This window comes from Dasypus novemcinctus, chromosome 12 (assembly GCF_030445035.2).
Source record: "Dasypus novemcinctus isolate mDasNov1 chromosome 12, mDasNov1.1.hap2, whole genome shotgun sequence".
Lineage (NCBI taxonomy): Eukaryota > Metazoa > Chordata > Mammalia > Cingulata > Dasypodidae > Dasypus > Dasypus novemcinctus.
In genome coordinates, this window is record NC_080684.1 from 108,535,403 (window position 1) to 108,554,532 (window position 19,130).

Consider the following 19,130-nt stretch of genomic DNA (forward strand, 5'->3'; position numbering starts at 1 on the left):
TACTTTAGAGCTTCGTTTCAAAATAAAATGAGGCACATCAAGTCACCTCCATTTGCCTCCTTCGGTGAAACCCAGCGTGTGGCCCTAAGTTGCACTAGCACGACAGGGAGCCCGATGCCAGGCTTGCACTGGATTGCCAGCTGTGCTAACCTAGGACAGCCGCTGGGCTGGTGGGCCTCCTTCTGCTCTTAGCTAAAACAGGGATCAAGGTAACAGTTCCAGCTCTGCCCGTGCTTCCTCTGCAGCAGTGGTGTGGTTGCTAAGGAGGCTGAAAGGGCTGCCATTTTGTTGCCACTGCCTTTACTGCTGTTGCTACTATGGGGGGACAACCTGGAGTGATGGGCGCAGCTCAGGGAACCAGGGCTCATAGGCACCGAGCCGAGCCTGGACACCGAGGCTCAGACCATCACGGCAGAGAGGAGGACACTGAAAAGAAGCTCCTGCTCCTTCACTGGGGCACCCTGTGGGCACCCCCGCCTGTCTACTCCGCTCTAGGCACTGCTGGCCCCCAGGATGTCCTGGCCACCCCTTTGCCACAGGTTACCTTTCTTGGGGAAAGGTGTGTGTATAGGGGGTGGGACTAGGAGTGTGGTGAGCAGGTGAGTGGGTGGGGAAGTCCCAGGGAGCTCTGCTTCTGCAGGCTCTCAACGGTCTTGGGAGGGCTATAACCTGGACCTGGCCCTGGAATGGAGAAAGCAGAGGTCAAGAGAGCAGGGTTCTCGGGCCCACCTTGCCGTGGACCAGCTGTGTGACTTGCACTCTCAATGGGTTTCTATGAACCTCTAGTCACTTACCTCTAAAATGCTGGTAGAAAAGAGAGGGTGAAGGCTCAGCTTGGCAGAAGGATACCGGACCAGTTGAGTCACAAAGACCCTTCTAAGACCAACATTCCAAATCTAGCACGTTCTGATGCATGGCTGAGTGAATGAGTGAATGAATGGATTTTAAACTCTTGGGACCGTAATCTCAACCCATCGTCGGATCAGTGATGGTTCCCCGGGCTTCTCCCTTTGCTGATTTCAAGCACGTGAGTCCTGCCATTCCACTTTGCCCCCTCACCCTGCACATGTAGCACCGTTTCTACCCGGCCAGGAGCATGCCAGCCCAGGGGTGAAGGTCAGCCCTTTTCCAGCTCATTGTTTACTGCAACAGTTCCCTGCTACCATTTATTGAGACTTGTGACATGTCAGACTCGTCCGAGCACTTTGCATTTTCGTGTTCTCCTTTCCTCCAAACGGCTTTGGGAGACAGCACTGCTTTCATTCCCAACTCAAGGTGAGGGAAACTGGGGCGCAAAGCAGTTCACTAACGCACTTGGCGTCCTGTCGCTAGTAAGCGTCAGGGCCAGGGCAGGTCTGTGAGCATCCAGCTCCGGGTCCCTGGGAAAGGGACAGGGCAGGGTGGCCTGGGGCAAGGAGCAGGCCTGGCAGAAGACGGCTAGTATCCTGCCCTTCGAGGGAGCTCTGCGGACACTGGAGGGCAGGTCGGGAGCCCACAGAGGATCAGGGACCCTTTTGAAATGTAATATTAGCTGTAAATATGAACAACCCGGAAGCAGTTTCCATAATCCCCCATTTTCCATTGTGCTGCAAATTCTCCTACATTTTCTTGCTCTCTGGGAAAGATGAAGGTAGCCTGTTTAATAACCATACTATTAGCAAGTTATCAAGTATTTGATTGCGTTTTCCAGAAAGCCCCTCAGTTGCTGGGGGATCATTTCACATCTGCCTTTTCCACTCTCACTCAGCGATTCCAGCCTGGCAGCCGGGGCTCCTTGGTGGAAAATTGTCTGTGTATCGTGGTTGAGGGAAATTATTTTTTAAAGGGAGGAGAGGAGTATCCAATTTACAGATGTCTGGTGTAATGCACGAAGCAAAAATGACTCTTCCCGGCCCAGTGTGGATGGATTTAGCAGGCGTCAACAAAATGCTGGAGTGGGTGTCTTCATAACAGTTCTGGTAGGACTCATGCAGATCCACTTCTGTTGCATGAGATCTTTGTTCAGGCATTGCTTCATTTCCCCCACTTCCTACTGTGGCAGCTCTCCACCCTTTCTGGGCCCAGGAGTCGCCTCTCCTGTCTTGGACACATCAAGTACCCACTGCTGCCTGGGGTGGCTTCCCGTACCACACTTTGCTTACCTGGGGAACCCTGACCTCATCTTCCAGGCCCAAGTGCGGAGCCCCCCTTCTCAGGAGCACCTTCCCTGGTTGCCTTCAAGCCCCAAGAAGTCGTTACTGCTTGCAGCTGTTGACAGCCTCCCCCGCTGGAGTTCCACACTGAGTGCTCACCCATCACGAGTGCCTCTGACCACACCAGGGGCTCCTTGGGTTGCTCTGAGCTGGTCATGTGTGCCTCTGACCACACCAGGGCTCCTTGGATTGCTTTGATCTGGGTACTTGTCCACTTGGTCCGGTCACAAGTCAAGGTGCAACGTGGCCCTGGAGGTGGAGCGAGTCCATCCATGTTTCATGAGCCACATACTCATCTTTGGATAATTGCATTGTCCTCCTGCTTGGAGGCCTCCTAGACTCCTCATTGCCTGCAGAGCAAATCCCCTGGTCTTCAGTTTGGAGTTCGATGCCTTCTGTAACTGGGACATTGATAAACTTACCTAGCAATCATTCGATTGATTAGCGAACGTGACTTGGGCCTCTCCTCTGCACTGGGAACTGGGGGTGCCAGTGAATGAGATGTGGCCGGTCCCCAACCCCCAGGAAGGATGGCCAGGAGGACACAGAGATGCAGGTAGACTTTGCTGAGGCAATGTGATGAGGGCTACAGGGGGAGGAGGGGCTGGGAGGGGCAGCTGCTGACCTGGCCAGGGCAGGTTTGGGGATTGAATCACGTCCCCCACAGAAGACGTGTTCAGGACCCAACCCCTCGTTGCATGCTGTGAAGACATCATTAGGTAAGGTGTGCCAAAACTGACAGTGGGTGCACCTTGATCCAATATGACCAAAGTTCTTCCAGGCCAAGGACATTGGACACAGGAGGAAAAAAGCCAGAGGGAGAAAGCTGGAAGCAGGAAGTCGGTAGAACCCAGAGGCGAACGGAGAAGATGCCACCATGTGCATGACCATGCAACAGAAAAGCCAAGGACCGAGGATCGCCAGGAGCCAGCCCCATGCTCCAGTCTGTGCTTGAAAGCATTGCCTTGCTGATGCCGAGTCTGGACTTCTAGCCTCAAAATCATGAACCAGTAAATTCCTGTTGCTGAGCCACCACATTGCATGGCATTTGTCTAGCAGCTGAGAAATCAAAACCAGTGACGGGTGAAACCCTGCACACCACGGGTCCCGAGCTCTCGGAGGGCCCCATAGAGCTCTGTCCCCTGCACGACCCATCTCCTGGACTGGCTGGGATGCCCCTTCAGAGTGCAGACATGAGGAGGCGAGCTTCCAGACCTCTCCAGTGCTGTCCACGTACCTGGACTCAGGCCTTCTCTGAACAGCTGGGAGACTTTGCTGTCGGAGGACCACGTCACCCCTTCTAGTGTGAGCTCTGTGGCTGGTTGAACAAAGGCTCATGGTCCCTCCAAAGGGTTCACGTCCCAATCCCCAGCACCTGTGAATATGCCCCAGGGACTTTGCAGAGGGCAGCACGCCAGGGGCCTTGAGATGGGGGTCTCCCTAAACTATCCAGGTGGGCCCAACGTCACCTCAAGTGTCCCTAAAGAGGGGCGGAAGGGCCAGAGCAAGAGAGAAGATGGGGTGACAGAAGCAGAGGTTGGGGTCTTGTACCCCAAAGGCCTTCTTAGGTGGCTCAAAGGACCACGCTCTCCTTGCTTAGGGCTCTCTCGGCCTGGCACACGCCTTTGAGTCTCAGCTCATGGCGGGAGACCCCTGTTCTTCCTTCAGTCTCGGCATAAATATCTTCCTTTTGGGAAAGCTTCTTGCCCAAAACCCTTTGCCCCCTCACCTCACTCCACTGCCTGTAGCCAAGGTCACGTGTGTCTGTGCATGCTCTGTCTCTCCCAGTGGACGGTCCAGTCTTGAGGGCAGCACTTTATGTACTTTGCTCAACCCTGGCTCCCGGGCCCCACGAAGTGCTGGGCGCAAGGGGTCCCCACAAACGCTCGAGTGATGGGGCACCCGCCATCGAGGGCCCCGTGCTAGGTCTGACCATTGTCCGGCGCTGCCTGGACGCCATCTCCCTGGGCTTCTGAGGCCGCCTGGACTATCACATGGACCACCTTCCCCAACTCCTCCTCCGTCCCCCACCGTGGCCCACAGCTCAGGACGCTGGGGGGTTCAGGGACAGGCTGTAGCTGCCCCTAAAGGAGCGCCGTGCTCTTAGCTGGCGGCAGGGAAGCTGTGCTGCTCCTGAGATTTTAACGCCAGCACAATCTAGAAGGGAAACAAGTCATGAGGGTGGGTAGGCCTTCCATAGAAAGGGTGCTGCGGGGGGCTCAGGGAGCCTAGCCGCCGCCCCTGTCCCTCCAACCTGCAGGAGAAATCCTGCCCGTGGAGGCGATGCCTGCAGGCAGGGGGTAGCCAACCACCCCCCTGCGGGACTTCTTCGGATGAGCACCCCGCTTCTCCCCGTGGGCCCTGCTCCTGACGGCCGCTCGTTCCATCTCGGGAGCTCGAGTTCATCTCCCTCGACTGATTCCGATTTGTCTACGTCAGGACAGACGTTTGTGCTTCAGCAGCCCCCGTCCTCTGGAAGGAAGCCGCGCCTGGGCCCTCGACAGCAGCCCTTTAGTGCCGTCCTCCTGCCTCCGTGCGGAGCCCGTGTACCTCATGATACTAAGTAATCATATTTCAGTGAATGAAACAGGGAACTCTCCCCATCAGCTGGAATGCCTGCATCAGCTCCCCCGTCAGCCGCGCCTGCTGGAGTTTATTCCGAATTTCTGCAGGCCGTTAGGAAGGGCCGGCTCAGCCGCGAGCGCCAGCCGAGCCGCCCGCCGCGCTGGTCTCTCCCACCGTGCCCGGAGGAGGCCCGTCCCCGCGGCTCCCGTGCCGGCTCCATTTTGATGGCTTTAGCATTTGCTGGGTAACCCCATAAAGAAGTCTCTTAAAATGCATCTTTGAGATTCTGGCACTGTCGCCTCCAATAAAAGGCGTAGAAGGGAAATTTCAATAAGATAACTCAAGAACATTTAATTTTCTGCTCCTTTGGATTTGCTATCTTATTACAGCCATTCAGTTAGCTAATAAATGTCCAATCCTGTCCAATCTTCATGGCGAGCAGAGAGGCTGGGATTCAAATAATAGGATGGAATGTCTAGGGGGCAGCTTTCAGCCGAGTCTGCCGACAAAACCGGCGCGGGAGACGTCTGACCCGCGTCCCTCCACTCCGCCCAGGGGTCGCGGGCCTGCGCGGGAGGGGCCGGCCCAGGAGCTGAGACGGCGGGGCCTGGTTTCCTCCTCGGATGGGCGGTGGGCCCGGGCTGGGGCCAGAGGTGCCACCAGCCCCACCGAACGCCTCCACCACCTTGGGACATAAGGTTGTACCCGCTGGCGGGGACGGAGCTGGGCCGAGCTGCCTCTGTCCACCTGGCAGGTGGGGGTGACGGAGCCGCATGCTCCAGACGGAGAGCAGACAGAGGCCTTGGAAAGAGCAAGGACTGCCCCTTCCGGGACCCCTGCCACCCCCTCACCCGGGGGGCCTTTGGGGCCTGGGTTTGGGCCTGTCCACTGGCTCCCAGCCCCTCTGCTCCCAGGTCACGCAGAGGAGCGCCGCTGGGGCTGGCACACAGCGCATAGCGCGGTGCGGCTGGGTGCTGGACACGCAGGGGTTCTGAGGAAAGCGGGTCTCGGCCTCTCGCAGCTCACGGTCTGATGGCGGAGTCGCCCTAACCCTAACCCTAACCCCAGTCCCAAGGTTGAGTGTCGAGAGCCCGAGAGCGAGAGTCCAGATGCTGAGGGGCCTTTGGGGGACGCCGGGCTGAGCTGAGCGGCAGAGCCCCTCGACTCCCGGCTGCGGGTGTGGGGGGTCGGTGGGCGGCACAAGGCCACGGAGGCCACGTGGCTGGAGAGGCTTTGAGCCCACGCCCTCCACAGCCAAGTCCCATGCACGCGCCACGAGGCCACCGCCAGCGCGCAGACTTGGGAGCGCAGGCACGGCCAGCCTTGCTCTGCAACGTGGTGGGGACGATTCGGGAAGTACCGAGGCCTTTTCAAGCCTCCGTGTCCTCACTTCTAAAATGGGAGTATGAGCGGTTTTCCCCTCGCCCTCCGGTCACGGGGAGGCTGAATTGACAGTCCAGGGAGCTCTCCGCTGTGGCTGGAACTTGCAAAGCAGGTGCGAGTCGCCGCCGGCTCCAGCTACTGGGAGCTTAGAGGTGAGAGCAGCAAGAGATGGGAACCCCAAGCCTCAGGTCTGTGGCCTGAGACTGTTAAAATAAGTACCCAGTGTTATGGGTTGAAGAGTGTCTCCCCAAAAAGGTACCTCCAGGGCCAACCCCGGGTCTGATGAATGCAGGCAGGGTCTTTGAAGAGGTGGTCAGTTAGGCTGAGGCCAACCTGGGCTCAGTGGCCCCGATCCGGTGTTCCTGGCGACGTGGTGAAAAGTGGACATTCTGACATAGCCAGACCTGTGTGCTGGAGGCAGACAGCGAGTTACGACACCAGACAAAGGATGCTGTGGACGGCTGGCCACTGCCAGGACCGCCGGGGTATGCCTTGCCCACGACTGGGTGGGGTTCCAGTCTCCAGCACCGCGAGACAAGGGTGTCCTGGTATTGCTAGACCCCCGTTTGTGGTGCTTTGTCGTGGCAGCCGACACGAGCCTGCAGAAGGGCCAGGTCCCGGGGGCTGCACGTGGTCTACTGTGGGCCCTTACACACACCTTCATCACGTCCCCCATAGAAACTGCAGCTCCGCCCAAGTCCCCTTGGCTGGGAAGAGCTGACCCGGAGCTTCAGCCTGGCTGCCTGATTCCAGATGCCAAAAGAGCACCCTCGTGACAAGTGCCGCCCCCAGTCAAGCAACTTGGCAAAGAAGGGCAGGGGCGAGCCCGGGTCTGGTGGGCCCAGACTCTCCTGGAACGGGGTCTGAGAGTGACCCCCAGGCTGAGGGCAGCGTCTGCCTCCAGAGAGACAGAACCAGTGGGATGTATTACAGAAAAGGGATGCATGAGTGGGTGGGCTGGTGGCCGCTTGGCAGGCGGGAAATTCCACTGAGAGTTGAGACTGCAGTTTTGAGTCTGAATTCTGCAAGGGAGGCTGGCAGACTGAAAATTCAGAGAGGGGTGAGGGCATACGTCTGAGGCAGGAGTTCTTCTCCAGGACCAGGGTTCTTTTTTTTTTCCCCTCCCCATGTTTATAACTCTGCAGCCAGCCCGTTTCTCAGTCTTTCTGGAATGGCAGTCTACACGGCATGGTCCCCTGTCAAGTTATTTTTAAAAATTCTAGTAATATATATATATAACCTGAAAGTTCCCTTTTTAACCACATTCAAATATGTAATTCAGTGCTGTTATGTCCATCATGTTGCACGACCATCATGACCACCCAAGACCAAAATCTTTCCATAACCTCAACCAGAATTTCTGGACCACTTAAGCATTAACTCCCCATTCTCTTCCTCTACCCCAGCCCCTGGCAGCCTGTATTCTAGACTCTGACTCGATGAGGTTGCTTATTCTAATTAATTTCTATTAGTGAAGTCATACAATATTTGTCTTTTTGTGTCTGTCTTATTTCACTTAACATGATATCTTCAAGGTTCACCCATGTTCTCACATGTATAAGAACTTCATTCCTTTTTAATGCTAAATATTACATATGTATCACATTTTGTTTCTCTGTTCATCAGTTGATGGCCACTTGGGTTGCTTTCTCTTTTAGAACTTATGGATAATGCTGCTATGACTTTGGAATGCAAATACCTCTTCAATTCCCTGCTTTCAATTCTTGGGGTATATACTATTGATAGTAGTGGGATTGCTGGATGATCTGGAAGTTCTATAAGCTTGCTAAGAACCTGCCAAACTGTCTCCCACAGTAGCTGCACCACTTGACATTCCCACCAACAATGAATGAGTGCTCCTATTTATTCCCTTGCTGCCCAGCACTTGTTATTTTAATAGTAGCCATTCTAGTGGGTGTGAAATGGTCTCATTGTGGTTTTGATATGCATGTCCCTAATAGCTAAAATGTTGAGCATCTTTTCATGTGCTTTTTGGCTGCTCATGTAGCTTCTTGGGAGAAATGTCTTTTCAAGTCTTTTGTAGTTTGCAAATATTTTCTCCCATTCTGTAGGTTATCTTTTTACTTTCATGATAAAGTCCTTTGATGCACAAAAGTTTTTAATTTTGATAAAGTTCCATTTATTTTTTCTTTTGTTGCTCATACTTGTGGTGTAAAGTCTAAGAAACCATTGCTTATAAAAGTGCCTGAAGATGCTTTTCCATGTTTTGTTTCTCATATATAGGCCTTTGATCCACCTGGAGTTGATTTTTATATATGGTGTGAGGTAGAGGTTCACATTTATTCTTTTGCATATGGATAGCCAGTTTTACTAGAACCATTTTTTAGGTTCTTCTTTTATTTTTATTTTGTACATTTAATAATTGAAAATATAAACATTAACTTAAAAATAAAAAGAACACACAGTTGAATAAAAACAGACATTTCTCAATTAAATGTACTAGATACATATAAATTTTTTTAAAAATCATACAATATGTTACACAATGTATTTGGTTCATAGTAATGCAATCATATAGTATTTGTTCTTTTGTGTCTGGCTTGCTTCACTTAACATAGTGTCCTCCAGGTACCAGAACCATATTTTGAAGAGACTATTCTTTCCCAGTTGAGTGGACTTGGCATTCTTGTCAAAAATAATTAGCCATAGATGTAAGGATTTATTTCTGAACTTTCAATTGATATGTCTGTCCTTGTGCCAGTACCATGCAGTTCTGAGTAATATTGCTTTGTAATAAGTTTTAAATCAGGAAGTATGAGTCCCCCAACTTTGTTCTTTTTCAAGATGTTTTTGACTATTTGGGGCCCCTGACCCTTCCATATGAATTTGATGATTGGAATTTCCATTTCTGCAAGGAAGACTGTTGGAATTTGATTGGGATTGTGTTGAATCTGTAAGTTGCTTTGGGTAGAATTGACATATTCACAATATTTAGTTTTCTAATGCATGATCAATGTTCTTCCATTTATTTAGGTTTACTTTGATAATTTTTATCAATGTTTTGTAGTTTACTGTGTACAAGTCCTCTACATCCTTGGTTAGATGTATTCCTAGATATTTGATTCTTTTAGTTCTCTATTTAAATGGATTTTTTTCCTTGATATTCACTTCAGATGGTTCATTACTAGTATATAGAAACACTATTGATTTTTGTGTGTCGATCTTGTACCCAGCTACCTTACTGTATACATTTATTAGCTTTTGTAACATCATTATAGATTTTCCAGGATTTTCTGTATATAGGGTCATGACATTTGCAAATAGGGAAAATTTTACTTCTTCCTTTCCTGTTTGGACCCTTTTAATTTTTTTTATTGCCTAATTGCTCTGGCTGGAACTTCCCATACAATGTTGAATAGCAGTGATGACAGTGGGCATCCTTGTCTTGTTCCTGATCTTAGAGGGAAAACTTTCTTTCCTTCACTATTGAGTGTGAGGTTAGAGGTGGGTTTTTCATATTTCCTTTTTTCAAAAAATATTTTAAATTTATTTTAAAATTTATTTTTATTTAGATCACACAAAATGTTACATTTAAAAATATAGGAGATTCCCATATGCCCCACTTCCCATATCTCCACTTTTCCCATATCAACAACTTCTTTCATTAGTGTGGTACATTCATTTATATTGAGGAACACATTTTCTTTTCCAAATTCTACTCAATTTATTCATTTTTTAAAAAATATTACATTAAAAAAATATGAGGTCCCCATTCACCCCCACCGCCCCCACTCCCCCTCTCCCCCCACAGTAATACTCTCCCCCATCATCATGACACATCCATTGCATCTGGTGAGTACATCTCTGGGCATCGCTGCACCCCATGGCCTGTGGTCCACACCATAGCCCACACTCTCCCACGTTCCATCCAATGGGCCATGGGAGGACATACAATTTCCGGCAATTGTCCCTGGAGCACCACCCAGGACAACTCCAAGTCCCGAAAATGCCTCCACATCTCATCTCTTCCTCCCATTCCCCGCACCCAGCAGCCACCATGGCCACTTTTTCCACACCAATGCCACATTTTCTCGATTATTAACCACAATAGTTCATGAATAGAATATCATTGGGAGCACTGCTACACAGCATGGATTATAGTTTACATTGCAGTTTATACTCTCTCCCAGTCGATTCAGTAGGTTGTGGTAGGATATATAATGTCCTGCATTTGTCCCTGCAATATCATTCAGGGCAACTCCAAGTCCTGAAAAATGCCCCAATATCACACCTCTTTTTCCCTCTCCCTGCCTTCAGCAACTCCAGTGGCCACTGTGTCCACATCAATGATATAATTTCTTTCATTGCTAGAGTCACAATAATTCAATAGTAGAATACCAGTAAGTCCACTCTAGTCCATATTTTATTCCCCAATCCTGAGGACTCTGGGATGGTGCTGCCACTCCACCTCTTAATTGAGAGGGGTGCTTTGATCCCATATGGCTGATAGATGGGATTCTCCTTCTTGCAGTTGTAGACTGCTTGGTGTGGCAATTGTACATCCTCACCTTTCTGTCAGCTGACCTGAGTAAGTCCAACGAACTGGAGAGTGGGTGTTGCAACTCCACTGCGGCTCAGGGCCCAGCTGGCACATGGACAGCCCAGAGATCCAAGTCTCTTGCACATACACCAATCCCAAGGCCTCTGGAAGATAGGTTTACAGGAAATAGTGGGGGAGAGGAAGGTTGTGAGCCAATGCACACATGGGCAAAATCTGTGATAAAGTGGAGGTAAGTAGGTGGGCAGTGAAGGGATGTGATGGGAATATCGGGATAATATTGGGTTGGGTTGTGCAGGCTTGATGGGGTCTAGGGTCAGGAGGATGGGTTGGAATGGTCCATGGAACTGGGGGGAGGGGGGCTGAGGGAGAGAGGAGGTGAACACTGGGGATTGATGGGTATGTGGTTTAAACCATAATGTTGAGAATATTCTTTTTACAATAATAAGGAAGGGTTACTGGTTTAAGGTGTTGGATGGGGGGCATCTGGCACAGGGTGCACCTGGGGCAGGCTTCTAGGGAGCGTGTGAGTGCTCATCTTGTCATAGTGTGTTATATCAGTGGGTGGAGACCCATACAAATGAGCAGGAAGGTGTTGTACCCCCATCCTGGGGAGGCCTGATGTTCTCAAACAGAGGGGAGGGGGTCTCACGAGAGCATGGGTGGCTCCCAATGGAGGAGGACAGAATAGTGTTCAAACTCTCATTGTTGTTGCAAGTATCTATGAATCCTGCCCTTCAAGCAGTGAAGCCTGCTTGTCACTGTGGGCCCCGAGGGGAGGGGGAGAGAAGAATAGAATAGAGGGAAGAGGGGTAACTGGGGGCAATGGAAGGGTTCTGCATGATCGTGCAGTGATGGATACAAGCTATGTTAAATTTAACCAAAAATTTATAAAAGTGTATGGTCTAAAATGTAAACCATAATGTAAGCCACTGACCATAGTTAGTAGCTATGTTTCAATATTTGTATATGAGTTGTAGCAAATGTAACATCCACATGTAAAAAGATCATTGGTGGAGAAGGAGGAAAAGGGAGAGGATGTTGGGTATATGGGAATCCCCTGTATTCTGTATGTGACTTTACTGACCTAAAACATTTTTGAAAACATAATTTTAAAAAAATGGTAGGACACCAAGGAAGAAATGGAAGAGATTGCCACTGTAAATACAGGACAACACCTATTCCAGTGACAAAAAGCAAACGTCAAAAATTTTTAAAAAAATATTATTTTCTTTTTTTAATATGCCACTTTTTAAACTTTATTTCACTTTTTCTAAATTACTATATTTTATTTCTTATGTTTAAACTTATCATTACTATCTCATTTTCCTATTAATTGAATTTGGCAATATATTAGGCTTCATTTTTGAAGAAGTTTTGGATTATATTTCCTTTTACCAGGTTGATGATGTTTCCTTCTTTTCTATAGAAACATCCAAGTGCTTTAATCAAGAAGGGGTGCTGGAGTTTGTCAGATGCCTTTTCTGTGAAGTTGAGATGGTGATGCTTTTTTTTAAGCTTTGTTCTGTTAGTGTGATGTCTAATATTAATTCATTTTCTTATGTTGAACCACCCTTGTATACCAAGGATAAGTCCTATGCATCATACTGTATAATTCTTTTAATGTGCTGTTGGATTCAGTTTCTTCATATTTTGTTGAGGGTTTTTCCATCTTATTCATAAGGGATATTTGTAAATTTTTATCTTATGGTGCTTTGTCTGGTTTTGGCATTAGGCTGATGCTGGACACATAGAATAAGTTAGGAAGTGTTTCCTCCTCTTTGGTATTTTGGGAGAGTTAGGGAAGGATTGTTGTTAATTCTTCTTGGAGTGTTTGGTACAGTTCATCTATAAAGCCATCTGGCCCTGGACTTTTTTTGTTGGGAGGTTTTCGAGGACTGATTTAATCTTAGTCTATTGATATCTTCTATTTATTCTTGCATCCTAGGTATTTTGTATGTTTCTAGGACTTTTTCAATTGCATCTATGTTATCTAATTTGTTGGAATAAAGCTGTTCATGGTATCCTCTCATAATCCTTTCTTTTTCTGTGGGGATGGTAGTAACGTCTACCTTCATTTCTGATTTTAGTTATCTGCATCTTTAGTTTTTTTTTGTCGTTGTCATTTTAGTGAAAGATTTGTCAATTTTATTGATTTTTTCCAATGAACAACTTTTGGTTTTATTGACTCTCACTGTTATTTTTTATTCTCTATTTCATTGATCTCCACTCTAATTTTTCTGTTTCCCTCCTGCTTGCTTTGGGTTTACTTTGCTCTTCTTTTTTCTAAATTCTTTGGTTGGGAGTTTTAATTTCTGATTTGACATCTTTCTTCTTTTTTAATGTAAGCATTTAGTGCTATAAATTTCCTTCTGCAGGCTCTGCTGCATCTCATATGTTTTGGCATATTGTATTTTTGTTTTCATTTGCCTCAAGATATTTCCTAATTTCTCTTGCAATTTCTTCTTTGAACCATTGTTTTTAAGGGGGCATTGTTTAAGTTCTATATATTTGTCAATTTGCCAATTCTTCTTCTTATTGATTTCTAGCTTCATCCCACTGTAAAGAGAAGATACATTTTAAGATTTTGATATTTTTGAATTTACTGAGACTTGTTTTGTGACCTAAGTTGTGGTGTATTATGGAGAATGATCCACATGCACTTGAGTAGAATGTGCTCTTTCTCTCCTACTGTATTCTTTCTCCTACTGTGATGTAGAACTGTCTATTTCACCCTTTAAATCTGTCAATATTAGCTTCCTATATTTTGGGGCTCTGACATTAGGTGCACATACATTTGTAATTGTTATGCCTTCTTCTTGAATTGACCCCATTTATCAGTAGAAAGTGACCTGCTTGGTCCTGTGTAACAGTTTTTGACTTCATGATTATTGTCCTTTCCTTGCAGGAAGAACATCCTCTAGCATTGCCTGTGGGGCAGGTCCAGGAACAATGAACCTCCTCAGGCTTTGTTTATCTGAGAATGTCGTAAGTTCTCCTTCATTTTTGAAAGAAAGTCTTGCTAGATATAAAGTTCTTGGTTGGCAGTTGTTTTCTTTCAGAACTTTAAATATTTTTCCCACTGCTTTCTTGCCTCCATCATTGATAATGAGAAATTAGCACTTCATCTTGCTGGGATTCCCTTGTACATAACTCATTGCTTTTCTCTTGCAGTTTTTATAAGTCACTCCTTGTCCACATCTTTGGACACTTTGATTCCTGTTTGTCTAGGGCATAGCTCTCTTTGAGTTTATCCCATTCTGGGTTCACTGGGCTTTTTTAGAGTTATATTTTTAAAGAAGATTTAGATTACATAAATGTTACGTCAAAAATATAGGGGATTCTCACATACCCTACCTTCTCCCCCTCTCACACTTTCCCCCATTAACAGTATCTTTCATTAGTGTGGTACATCTGTTAAAATTGATGAACACATTTTGAAGCATTGCTATTACCACTGGTCTATAGTTTACATTATTGTTTACACTTTGCACTGCCCAACTTTATAAGCTTTGACAAAATGTTTAATGGCCTGTATCTGTCATTGTAATATCATGTAGAATAATTCCAGTGTCCCCCAAATGTCCCATGTTATACCTATTCTCCCTCCCCCAGCCCCTCAGAACCTCTGGAGCCCACTGCCTTTATATCAATGTTACAAGTTCTTCCATTACTAGAATAATACTAAGTTTACTTTGGTCCATAGTTGCATTCCCACCTTGTTTGTTCCTTCCTCAATTTTGAGGATTTTAGGATGGTGATGCTCACTCTGCTTCCACTTGAGAAGGGGCCTGGACCCCATGGAGCAGATGGATGGAGCTGTCTTGCTGTGGTTGTAGATTCTCTCTACTTTTTGGGATGGTCATTGTCCATCATCATTGTTAGTTGTCCTGGGTGAGTCCAATGAACTGGAGGAGAGTAGGTGTTGCAACTACTGGGATTCAGGCCTTGACCAGCATATGAATACACCAAAGATTTAAGTCTCTGAGACATATATATAATGAGTATAGTGCTAATTATAGGTTCAAATAAAAGGGGCATAAGAACCATGTGGAGGAAAATTATAAGTGAGTCTAACTCTGATACACTGAGGAGACAGGATATCAAATACACCAAGGTAAGGCCCACCAAAGGGATGCTGATTTCCTAGGATTGTCTTCCCTGCCTATAGCGTTTGTATTATATCATATTACATTACATTGTATTATATTTTCCTTTATTTTAACTTTATGCTATGCTATGTAATGTTCTGTTATTCTGCCTATAGTGCTTAGATGTGTCTAGAGCCCTCAGGAGCCTCCCTGCTTGAAGGACTGTTTACTCTGGAAGTCAGTGAGATCCTCCTGAGATGTGCATAAGTGTAAACTCTGGGATGACCTCCTGACTCACTTTGAAATCTCTTAGCCATAAAAATTCATTTTTATTTAATATCTCCCCATTTTCGTCAAGGTCCTTTTCCAAATGCATCGCTATTGGCATTTGGTAATAATCCCTTGGTGCCAGGGAGGCCCAAACCCAGGAATCGTGTCCCACATTTGGGGGAAGGCAGTGAGCTTATATGCTGAGTTTGGCTCAGAGAGAGGCATTAGGCTTCATGAATGTGTGTATTCATGTCTTTTGTAAAATTTGGGAAGTTTTCTTTGAATATTCCTTCTACCCCTTTCTCTCTCTCTTCTCCTTCTTGAATTCCCACAATGTATATATTGGTGCACTTGATGGCCTCTTCCCTGTCCACAAGGTCTATTAGCTTAAAAAATTTTTTTTTCTTTCTGCTCCTCAAGCTGAATCATTTCCATTGTCTTGTCTTCAAGATCACTGATTCTTTCTCCTGCCAGCTCTAACCTGCTGTTGAAACCCTCTAGGGAATTTTTCATTTCAGACTTTTGGTCTTCAATGCCCATGTTTCTGTTTGGTTTCTTTTTAAAATTTCCCTTTACTGAGATTCTCATATTGTCCACTCATTGTTTCCCTCATATTGTTTAGTTATTTCTCCATGTTTTTCTTTATTTCTTTGCACATATTGAGGGTCATCTTTTTAAAGTCTTGTCCAGCATGTCCAATGTCTTATCCTCTTTATTGATGATTTCTGGATTTTTATCATGTTCCTTTGGATGGATCATTTCCTGTTTTTCTGTTTGTCTTGTAATTTTTTGTTGCACGCTGTACATTTCAATATTTGTAAATTTTAACTCTGGAATTTAGTCCTTGAGCTGTCTGTTTCTTAAATTTGTATCCAGCTAGTGATATGGCAGAGATTTCCTTGAGTGCCAGGAACTAACAAAAGCAAAGAAACCAAAGCAAAAAAAACACCTTTCATGGTCTTTGCAAATTGCCTCTGCTTTGGCTGGTAGTCTCTTTCAGTTCTTAGCCCTCCTATGAGAGTAGCCCTAGGTGTATGCAGAATGTAGTTTCCTCTCTCTCTTATCTGAGCTGGAGTGTAGATTGCCTCTTGTCTTGGGCTGTGCTTGCCTGTGGTCTTAGGTATTCCCAGTTTACAGGAATTCAAATGCCCCCTCTACTCCCTATGAAATACTTTTACCCCTCCTGGGTTCTCTATTGTTTGACTTAAAACATGTAGTCCTTTGCTTCAGGCCTCCTTGATTTAGTTATTATATTGCTTTAGTGGTCTGCAAGCTGCTTCTCTACCTTCAGGGCCCATTTTGGGAAGGCGAATCAGAGCTGAGTCTCCTGGTTCAGTTTTTCAGGTTTCCATTCAATAGATTGGCACTGACTTACAGGCACCCCAGTATGTGCGTAGGGGTCACTCTGCTCCTTCTGGAACAGGCACCTGCAGCAGGGGCACAGACTGGCTCTACACAGTGGTGGGGAAGAGTGGGGGGCAGCAGGGTCACCACGAGCATCCCCTACTGTTGGCCAAGCTACTTTTTCTCAAGTAGGCATTTGTGCCATTACTGGAACACTTTGTTCAGATTTGAGGAAGATGGCTCTACCAGTTTTTGCTAGTTGTTCAAAGATTCTTTGGAGGGTGAGAACCCTGGAGCATCTTCTGCTGCTGTCCTGGTCTACGGGAAGTCCCCTGGCAAAACCACAGCTCTTTTCTTTAAGGCCTTCAACCGATGGGATGAGGCTCACCCATGTTAGTGAGGCTGATCTCCGTAAAGTCAACTGATTGAGATGCTAATCCCATCCACAAAATCCCTCCGTAGCCACTCCTACACCGGTGTTTGTCCAAACAACTGGACACCACAACTCAGCTTCCTGATCAGACCAGGCCTACCCTCAGCATCTCTCTATGTTAAGGTTTTAGGACAGAGCAGAGGATCTTCATTGGCAGGGAAGGACCCCAGCTGCCAGGCCCAGGCATCTGTGCAGCCACTCTGAGTGTGACGCTTGTCTCTGATTTTTGAAGACCTGTAGCTCCGAGGTTGGCTGAGTAATGACCCCTCAAAGGTGTCCATGCCCCAGCCCTTAGAACCTGTGAATATGTTACTTTATGTGGCAAAAGGATCCTTGCAGATGAGCTGAAGGTAAGGCTCTTGTGCTGGGGGATTTTTCTGGATTATCTGGGTGGGCCCAATGGATTCTCCAGAGGCAGAGGGTCTCCAACTCCAGAAGAGGAGAAGGCCGGGAGATGGTGGAAGAAGAGGCCACAAGCCAAGGAACGCAGCACTGGACGCTTGAGCGGCCAAGGGGATGGAGCCTCCCTCAGAGGCTTTGGAGAGAGCACAGCCAAGAGGAACCACTCGGACCTTCTGGCCTTCAGACCTGTAGAGGAATAAGTTAGTATTGTTAAGGCCACTCTGGTTGTGGTAATTTGGTACAGCGACAACAAAAAACTCATACGGGGCCCATTCACTCAGGGCTCCGGGGGACTGTGGGGATGGGAGAGACTCACCTGAGCCGTCCTTTTGATCTAGGGCTTTCTCTTCCGCAGGAGAGTGTCACGGCGCTGAGCTAGAAGGAGGACGGTGGAGAGAACGTCCAGAGGGCGGGGCTGCCAGGTCACCGTGGTGAGGGGTCCCCGGCAGCCCATGGGTCATGGGCAGTCTGCCCCCCCTGTGGGTGCAACAGCAAGAAGCCTGGTAGTAACTGTGGAAGCAAATCCTGGGAGGAGCCAGAAGCTGGAGGTGAGCAGGACCGGGGGGCAAGGAGAGCGAGAAGCAGCTGCACACACCAAGCCTCGGCCTCTGTGTGGCTGCTGAGGACGGAGAAAGGCCTGGCTGAGTGTGTGTGTGTGTGTGTGTGTGTGCACGCATGTGTACATACCTGCCCTCGACTGGTGTGCACGAGGCTCATGCACCTATGTACACGTACATGTGCCTATTTACACCTGTGCATACCTCTGCACACCAATTCATACCTCTGTGCACCTACACACGCCTCTGTACAGGGTCAACCTGTGTGCATCTATGCATGCCTAGTACACCAGTGCACACCTGTGCACATCTGGTCACACCTATGCACACCTATTTATACCTATGTGACCTATGCACACCAGTTCATACCTATATGCACTCCCATTCACCCTATGTGCACCTATGCGCACCTGTGCATCCCTGTGTATGTTTCAGGGCCTGTCTGTGCATCCATCCAATGTACATTATGCCCGTCTCGGGCCGGGCCCTGGGGATCCCTGCCCAGGCACTCGAGGTCGCTGGGAAGAGGGGCCTCTCAGGAGATCCTTGCCAGCATGAATCCAGTCCTGTGGTCAGGGAGGAACAAGGGGCTGTGGGCACTGGAGAGCGAGAGCACACCTCTGTGCACACACCTGTCCTCACAGGTGCGCCCTGAGTACACACGCAGGCACGCCTGTGTCCAAGGTGAACGGGAGCACGAGGCTGTGCGTGTGCCCGGGAGTGTGCCCAAGCCGAAGCCCGAGCGCGGGCCGCAGGCGGACACGCTCACACTGATGGTGCCCCCGTGGGGGGGTCCCGCTCTCGGGGGACTCTGCCAGGCCTGTCCTGCTGATGGGAGTCTCACGTCCTTTCCTCAGCCTGCACCTCCTGGACAGGTGACAGCCAAGGCTCGGCGAGGTGGTGGCAGCCTCGGGGGTCGGAGTCGGGAGCTGGAGCCCAGGTCTCGACAGCTTCTCGTGTCCTCCCCAGCCCGGGAAATGTTCTGCGCCCGTGCATGATCTGCGGAAGCGGATGCTCCAGTTTTTTGGTCAGGTTTTCCGATAGCCGAGCATGTAAACAGCGTGATGCATTAAACAAAAATCAATGCATTTCTGCCCCGCAAAGCATGCTTAATGCCCTGCCATAACTCCTGTTATCTGCTAGGGCCAGGAGAGGGATGGCTTTATTTCCCCATAACTCTTGGTAGCACAATCCCATTGTTTACTTTGTGACACAAACGTGCCGTCATTAATCACCAACAAGAGGAAGGAAGAGAGAGACGGCAGAGGGGGGCGGCTGAACCTCGGGCGGGAGCGCCTGGGCCCCCGCGGCACCTGCCCTGGCCGCCCGGCGACTTCCTTAGCAGGGGCTCGAGGATTTGGGGGTTCCTCTCCC

General features: G+C 48.2%; 1 long non-coding RNA gene across 1 annotated transcript; it reads left to right on the plus strand.

The window, feature by feature from the left end:
* The first annotated feature begins 953 nt into the window (after nt 1–953).
* Nucleotides 954–18,817, plus strand: LOC131280671 (uncharacterized). Its single transcript, XR_009188397.1, has 3 exons — nt 954–1,027; nt 17,555–17,747; nt 18,614–18,817. It is a non-coding gene; the product is annotated as an uncharacterized lncRNA (long non-coding RNA).
* Nucleotides 18,818–19,130: the final 313 nt, after the last annotated feature.